Source organism: Triticum aestivum, chromosome 5D (genome assembly GCF_018294505.1).
Source record: "Triticum aestivum cultivar Chinese Spring chromosome 5D, IWGSC CS RefSeq v2.1, whole genome shotgun sequence".
Classification (NCBI taxonomy): Eukaryota; Viridiplantae; Streptophyta; class Magnoliopsida; order Poales; family Poaceae; genus Triticum; species Triticum aestivum.
Window position 1 is genome coordinate 436,740,134 of NC_057808.1, and position 8,804 is coordinate 436,748,937.

At 40.4% G+C, this 8,804-nt stretch overlaps 1 long non-coding RNA gene across 7 annotated transcripts; it reads right to left on the reverse strand.

Annotated features, from left to right (window-relative positions):
• Positions 1 to 1,093: 1,093 nt before the first annotated feature.
• LOC123122462 (uncharacterized) lies at positions 1,094 to 7,466 on the reverse strand. 7 transcript variants are annotated; one of them, XR_006460228.1, is made up of 10 exons: positions 6,756 to 7,466; positions 6,587 to 6,658; positions 5,744 to 6,075; positions 5,120 to 5,574; positions 4,529 to 4,743; positions 4,321 to 4,433; positions 3,975 to 4,122; positions 3,656 to 3,856; positions 2,831 to 2,958; positions 1,094 to 2,724 (listed from the first exon to the last, which is right to left on the reverse strand). It is a non-coding gene; the product is annotated as an uncharacterized lncRNA (long non-coding RNA). The 7 variants fall into 7 exon arrangements; XR_006460226.1 differs by having other exon boundaries at positions 1,094 to 2,755; positions 2,835 to 2,958; positions 6,756 to 7,465; XR_006460227.1 differs by having other exon boundaries at positions 1,094 to 2,958; positions 4,529 to 4,721.
• Between the last annotated feature and the right edge of the window lie 1,338 nt (positions 7,467 to 8,804).

Genomic DNA, 8,804 nt, shown 5'->3' on the forward strand with positions numbered 1-8,804 from the left:
TTCTGCACAAGCAATATATGTAATTAGCACAAATACTTCTCATCAAAGATCTTAAAATATGTAATGGAGAGTACACACCGTACAAACCGGATAAACAATTCTTTACCGTCCCACCAGAGCATAAAACAAAAAGTAAAATAGCCGGACACATCCCTTCCATTTCCTAAATTAATTTTATCTTGAATATAGTGATAACAAAAATAAATACCTGTATTTTATATGTTATGATAATGAAATATATAAATTTACCAGTCTATACTCGTTGGAATCCCAAACAGAAATAAACGTTACCATCTAGATACATCTGAATGCCCGTGTGTTGCCATGGAACAACAAATTTAATGCATTGATAAAAAAATCATTTTAATTCACAACATGTCGCTTGCGGCTTATGATTTCTTTGCAACAAATATCACTGAGTATTGCTGTTAAGACAAAATCCATGACTGCATTCAAGTTTGACGTGGACATATTTACAATGACCAAATATAGGGAACTCATGCCTTCTACTCTGCAATGATGACAAAGCTGACAATTGACTTACCTTCAATTTTGCCATGCACTCTAGGATACACTAATGAGGTCTCTTCTCCACCCAACTCGGACAAATAAATACTACTCTCCATATCACAATTTACCTACCGCACAGGCAACACACATTTCAAAATTTAAATGTACTCAAGCACTTTGATCAACAAATTGTCGCTTACATGTCACAAAATTTATCATCGAATTCGTATTACAAAAAACTCCAATGGTATAATTTTATGACACATAACAGATATATCATCGATTAAGTTTGGTGGTCAAAGTTAAATCATAGAGAGAGTATATACACACTACTTTTCTTACAAAATTTAATCTATGAAAACATCTTCTCTTCCCCCTTGCAATCCATCTCCTCGGCTTTGCCGGAAGCTTTTTTTGCAATAGAAGCCACACTTTAATATGAAAATGAGACATACATCATTTGGTAATATCCACACATTCAATAATGGACTCGAATGGTGCTAACTCTGCTCTGAACTACAACGGGATCTACCTTTGCCATACACGACGCTTCCAACACCATCACAACAAATGCTCTGTCAGCTAACAATCATAGAAACATCTGAATGGTTAAATGATGTTTTTGTTGACACTTGTTTACATATCGTCGACATATTTCAATGGGCATACACTACTTGCCATGTGTTACATCAAAATATATGACCACAGCATCAGCTCTCCTTCCCCTCATTCCGTCTGCCATCGAGACAGGGACCTGAACTTTGTGCTGCTGTTATTGATTTAATGAAAAGAAAGTTATTTATCTCTATTAGAACACAAATGCTTAGATAGCATCTGCAAGTCATGGAAGGATTATGTGGCTTGGATAGCATCTGCAAGTTAGGGAAGAATTATGCGACCGTGTAATATTTGGACAGGAACAAAAGTCATGAAAACATAAAAGTAAAGTCCATTAAGACATAAACAATACAGTCTTATCATGTCTTAGGTTTTAACTTTCTTATTAGTGTACCAAATTGGCTCAAATATCTACCTACAGTCTGAAAAATAAGAATGAACGAGATCATACAATCAAGATGGAGGTTGCCATGCTCTTTTCTTTGTGCAGATCATCAAAATGAATAAACAGATACATAAACAGAAAATGATGAAATGGAACTTATTCAGCCTATTGGTCTTAGAGCATTGTATAAAATTGATACTTTGTCCAATCCATATTACTTGTCGCTCAAACAGATGTATCTAGCATTGATATACGTCTAGATACATCCATTTCAGCACAACTAATATGGATCAGTGGGAGTAATAGATCATGCAGTCAAGTGAACAATTGATAAAGCACTAAACATTCCTTGGGTGATCACACACTCGACAAGTGAACAGTACTCCTTAATAACTATGATAAATGAATTTCATCTAAAAATACTATGATAGACAAAGTAAATGGAAAGAGTACTATGTGCTTACTTAACTTCGTTATTGTCTATCAAGATTGGCAATGATGTTGCAGAAGATGTTCTGGAATATCAATCTAAACGAGCTAAATTATCAAAGCTACAAAATGATTGGCTCAGTATCTTGTCTACAATTTTAGATTAACAATTATTTGACAGTTTCTCATCAAGCGGGGATTTAAATACTGATCGTTCCATTCTTGAAGTGGAGTTCACACGGCGCAGTGAGAATTTCTACTCAAAAATTAAGATGACGTATTGACATGCAAGTTCAATTTAAAGGTCAACTTTAATGCCAACCATAAATCGACTGGAAGTGCATCTACGCATGGATGTTACGGAGCTTTCAAGTAGTAACAATAAACTACAGAGATAATAGTGCACCTCTAAATGTAAGACCGTCCAAGCAACAATATTTTTTTGTCAGTACAAATGTAGTTGATGTTGTCAAAATAATTCATCTTCTTGGTCCATAAAAGAGGAGAAACTTAACACCAGAACATCTTATCATAAGTGAGCCAAGTTGTTTTCTTGCAAGAGTGGGAATTCTTGGAATATCCTTCAACCATACAAAGTTGTCGACATTTTCAACCCTGAACCTGCGAAAGATTGATGCCCACGGCCCACCTCATATTTTCATGAAAAGATTTACTTGACAGGATATGCATAGGAACCTTGCTATATGGACGACAAAATTCAGACGACTCCCATGTCCACAACGGAGCAACGGTCACTGGATTTGTAGTCGTCCACCTTTTGTCTATATAGAGCAGTTTCATATGCATAGAAAACTATTATGTAGAGATGGAACCTTCATCAAGCAAGGAAATATGCTAGTCATGACTCAAGGAGATAATTTCACTTACATACATTAGTGCATCTATCAGTTGATGCAACCAACTTATAAGCCCAATTAATCAAGTCATTTTGTTTGTTGGATCAAGCCATGTTTGGACAACATGGTCAACTGCAGCTCTTACTTCATCTCTCGGGACTACACAATAAAAACATACTTATTCATTTGAACTTCAAAATTTTAAACGAACAGAGTGTCAAAAATAAATAAATGAATCGGAAAGTAAAGAAGAGCGTTTTATATTCGTTTGAAGGGAAAAGAATCTGATCTCTACAACTTGCCAATTTGAGAAGAAAACTAACACAAAGAGAAACCAATTTGGCATGTGATGCTGGTATAAATTGTGCATGCGCCCTTCTTCTCAGTTTCTCACATATGACAAATTAGTAAAGCATTAGAATATTGAAGGAGAGAACTTTACATTCAATTGAATAAATTAAAGCAGGATTCGGGCATCAGCGGTTTATAATATTTGAAAAATAAATAACACAAGATAAGAAGAAATAAATTAACCTTGCGTCATGCTAATGAAAATGTATAATATTAGAGCAGAAATGACCTTCAGCTCTGAACGATCAAAAGAAGCAGCACACACAGTGCACAAAGAGTAACAACTTGTCAAACTATATGTTTAGAAAAGTTGCTTCTTAGCTCTGATAACCGGATTTAGCAATCAAAAAAGCTTTCCAAAAGTGCATCTGTTCTATCTTAGATTAGGCTAACTCAGTAACTTCTTCCACGGTTCTAGTCTTTGTTTACAAAAGAAAAGGTCTAGTATCGCAAAACCTTTAAATGGAAAGCTTTTCAGATCATAAAAATATATTCAATTACTTACCTAATTCTGTAGTCCAAAAATTGCCCGACTGCTCTGCTGAGGAAGGGAATGGCCTGATCCGCAGTCCAGCGAGTTGCTACAACCATTCCACAATGTGCATGCCCAACAACTACACTGGATCAATGGCCTTATTGCAACACTGCGTGGTGAGATGGAACCCAATAGTTGTCGCAGTCAGGCAATCCTTAACATTTATAGCCCCTGGATGAACAGGAGGAAGCATCATGACGTACATAGCAGCACATGATTTACTTTAAGATGTTTCTTGCTCAGAATCTGTACTAAGATGATTAGAAATTCGTCTTAGGGTGATACATACTTGTGCCTTGGACTTCCTTATGAAAATATCACTCCGGTCATATCCACCGAACTCTAGGAACACTTCCTAAGGATTCTTTGAGAGGGCTTACTGCAGGACGTTCCAAGGGCACACCATTGCTACATGTATATTCATGTTGTGGATTGCCCTGAATAGAAATTAATAGTTAACCAAAGAAGAAGCGATACATTTTCATCAATCAAATCGTGTCAATGAAATTAGTTAGATAAATGTCATGAGTACTTCATAAGTAACAAAATGATTGACACTCCACCTAAGACAAGTAAGCTTGTTCGTTTGAAATGGACATCACTTTATTCAGGGGGTTCGTTCATTGGGAATTTACCTTTTCACATAGCAGGAGCAGAAATCTGCGAGGATGAATGTCTCCATGATTTGTGACAGGAGAACTATAGCCCACCAGCACGAAGCCAACATACAGTCACGAGTAAGCAAAACCTATAGGAGACATTTTAGTAGTTTAACGATCAACGCTTCCAGAGAAAAGGCTATGACAGCCCAGCTTTTTTATAAAAGAAAAGTATTGGGAACACCTGCGTTTTACAGAGCAAAGCAATGGCAGGGGTAAAAAGAAATTCCCACGGATCAACACAATAGCCTGCTGGGAACAGAAGAGCACGGAGCAAGCGCACACATAAAAAAATAGGAGAGCAGTCCATCATATAGACTGGGTTTTCATCTCGAACAACTCACGAACAAGTAGCTTCCAAGTGGACACATGCACACCTGTATTTGGAATTTAAAATTCCTTGAGATGCAAGCATGAGCAAGTATCAGTTTTGATCCATAAAACATGTGGTGTCTCTTTTTCTAATTATTATATATATCCTATAACATCATTAGATGTTATCAATCTATATCTATAAAAGTGGAATGAAAGTGAAATCGAGTCATGATATCAATCAAATTATGATCTCAACTGTGGAATGAAAGTGAAATCGAGTCATGATATCTCGCTGAATTGGACATTGCATATGTTGTCCAACTTGAGTTCAAGTAGTCACCAGCAAGACCCTGCTAACTAACCTCGTACAGAACCTTTACCTCTAGATCTAAATTGGCGAACTTGCATGGAAATTGGAACTAATTTTTAGCATAGAGGGAAAGGGGAGAGGAGCACTCACCTGCGATGTTGCATGACGTTCATCGACCCAGCAGCATTCAAGCCAAGATATGCCCTTAGTGTTCTAAAAATCTGCAGAACATTCCATAAAACATTAAGTGTATCCTACATACAGAACAGGAGAAAGATCGATGCATGCCTGTAAAATCAAGAACCACTAAATCTGATTCAAACACAAAAGAACAAGGGAGAACTTATGATATCCTGCTAGGCCACAGCCAGCACCACCGCTCCACCATGACCTCCTCGTCAGTCCCGCGGCCAGCAGCCACATTAACGTGAGGAGACATGGGGGCACGGGCCGGTGAACATAAACCATGCATGTACAGTTGAGATATAGCAAAATAAAGAGAATCACTCAAACTGGGAGGGCCAGGACGTTATTCTGTAGGCGATAATGGATTCGTGAAATAAAGTGGGCGGCCACCCTATTTCGTCATAATGGATTCATGAAATCTGTGGACAAGAAAAGAGATTCACCACAGGTGACTTTCATGTTAACTGAAACTACACAGTAACTGGCAAGCTTTATAAAAGATGCAAGCCTTAGTATTCGTTCAAGATCATAATAAGAAATTGTAATTTAAGGTAAAGACGTCTTAGCAAGTTCATGAGTTGGCCTCACCTCGGAGCATCCCAGCAGAAGCCATCCCACAGCCAGGCGCATCAGCACGATCAAATGAGTGTACGACGATGGACGTCTCATACGCAGTTGTCTGATAACCGGTGGACAAAGGAGGAGAGCCTCATCATCAGTAGCAGCATGGTGGACTTCAACCCCAGCGTTGTGCTCCGCCCAACGAACATGGACGTCGCCGCCGCCGGCCCGGTGGAGCTCAAACAAGAGAGACTCTACTGCTTGCTGGGAGGGGTCGGGGAGGGTCAAAGCACATGAGCATTGACGGGTGAAGAGAGAGTAGGCCGGGGATGTGGCGTTCTGAGCAATGCCGGTTGTCTCTGCAGATTAAGCATATTGTAATTGCAAAAAAAACATAGTTGCTATTGTTATTTATCTATCTATATTGCTCAAGACAAGAATTTGATTAATGTGGTGACGACTATAATCTGGCTTTCTAGGCTATAATACTTAAGGAATATGATTGTACTAAACTATAATATTAGTGGTCGCAGCTTGTTAAAGTGTTAGTGTATTGTAAGTCTCAATCAGGCTTGTAATGTCAATTTGTTCTTTGCCATCGGAAGTGATGCACTGCTTTGAACAACTTCCTTTTTATATCTTTTCTGCCCATAGCTATTGAATCCTTTTGAACTTCATCCACAGCCGGACTGTTACAGAAGATCATCCAGTTTTGATATACTTTTTCGTACACACATCAGGTCATAAACTAAAAGTGTGTATGGTTCACACATGAGAAAGGGATATTGGCAGGTGTCAAGACACGACATTTTTTGCCTGATAGAAATTTATTGCATGGTATATTCAGGACAAAAGGAGCATGGGACTTACCGATGACAATGAAAGGCGGTGAGTGAAGCTGGACTGAAACTTCTTCAACAGGTCGAGTTTCATGAATCTGATCTACAGAAAATGAGTTAATATGACTAATTATTGTACAAAACAATATAAGCTATATGGCAGAAACGACACATTGCGAAATTGAATAGTGCAAACCTACCCCTTCATGGATAGAACATCCCAATCAAGCGTTTGACTGTAGAGGAACAGATGGCTCAACCTATTATCCTAACCCACGTACAGATTTTGCAGGACTCACAATTTCCATCATCCATGGTTGCAGCCGCCAGCAGCGCCGCCGACCCGATGGCACTCCTGTTGGGGCAGTACGACGCCAACGAGCTCGCTGACATGGCGACCTTGATAGCAGAGTTCCCTCGTGACGCGAACTTCTCCACAAAAGTCAATGGCTCTTACACAAAACAATAGAATTGCATGTGTGCAACAGGATGCAACAATGGTATATAAGAATCTCATATCTTGCGAGGGTGAGAAGCAGATCGAAGAGTCGCTGATGTGCTTGGAGGAGGGGCAAAGTGAGTTTTCTTCCCATCTCGTTCACGCGTCTGCCCCTCCTTGTTAGCTGCTTCAGCATCTTAACCAATCACCCTCTTTTTCAGTTTACGGGATGTTTAGTTGGATCAGGGGAGGAGATGGGGGGCGGGGGGCACCGGGAGCCGGGATCCAGGGAGGTTGGAGGTCGGGTGGCGCCGGGAGTGAGGGAGAAGGTGGGGGCGGGGCGGCGCCGGGAGTGAGGGAGAAGGTGGGGGCGGGATGACGCCGGGATCGGGGGAGGAGATGGGGGGGCGAGCGGCGCCGGGAGCAGAGGAGGAGGTGGGGGCTGGCGGCGAAGGGATCCGGAGGCCTCGTTCGAGGGCACTCTCGCTCGTGCGTGAAGTCGGGGATCTTTTTTCGTTGTTCTTTTTTCGGCCGTTTTTTTCTGGTGCGATGGGAGGTTTGACGGGCGTGGGGGATCGCTGTGAGGTGGGAGGGAGGACCAAAATAAACCAGAGGAGGTAGGACAAAAATAAATCAAGGGAGGTGGGACAAAAATTAACCGACGGAGACTATCAACTGAGACATTAGGAGTAGAGATGGCGGGGCCGGACAGAAAAGATAGAGATGCACACGGGGGGCCCGCTAACAGCAGAGACGGCCCAGACGGGTTGGAGAGTTCTGGTTGGCTCGGTTGAGCTACCGATGCGAACAGGGCCAGGACAGACAAGACTGCAGGAAGTGACAGGGGATTCCCATGAGCGATCACTAGCACATATGCCCGTGCGTTGCAACGGAAGAGAAAATTATCGTGTCCTTCAGAACATTCACCGGCACGACACACCAGCCTCTGGACGATGCCACCCAGCGATGGTAGTGGGGCAAATGAGGTGGGCTCATACCCGATGGTGCCCAAGATAGAAGCGCATCGGTGCGGGAGTCGGCTAGTTGACGCGGTAGTTGGTGAAGATGTGATGCTATGTCGTGTGCATGCATGCACCTTGTACACATCCACACCCGCCTATTGATGTCTAGTTTTTTCTACATATTGTACAACCTAATATATGATTATACAGGTTCTTTTAAAAAAATACATGGATAAAATTTCATGAAATATGTATTTTGATGTCCACTTTTTTCATACATATTGTACTATTTTCATATACATATGAAACATTTTTATGTATGTTTAACATTATTTAAATACATGATTAACATTTTCTTCAAATACATGTTTTGATCACTATTTTTTCATACACATTGTAGATTTTTCTTTTACATCAAAAATATTTTTTATACATGTTTAACATTTTAAAATACATGATTTCATTTTTTAAATAGAAACAGAAAGTACAAACAAAAGAGAAAAAATAGAAACAGAAAGTACAAACAAAAGAGAAAAAATAGAAACAGAAAGTACAAATAAAAGAATAAAAATATGTGGGACGTCATCCTTTCGAATGGGCCGGCCCACGAAACTGCTGCCTACAGCGAGGCGAGCTACCGCCGTCCGTAATAATAGGTGAACTTCCGCTTGTACACCAAAGGCAATAGCCTGGCGCGATGGTTGTGCATCCGTGTTGTGGGAGACCACGGTTCGAGTCAGTCTTTCCATGCATTTTTTTTCAGACGACAACGTACGAAACATTTATGAGACGGAAAAAAGTGAAGAAACGCCTCTCCCTTTAATATTAGCTAAAAGATAAAAGATGAA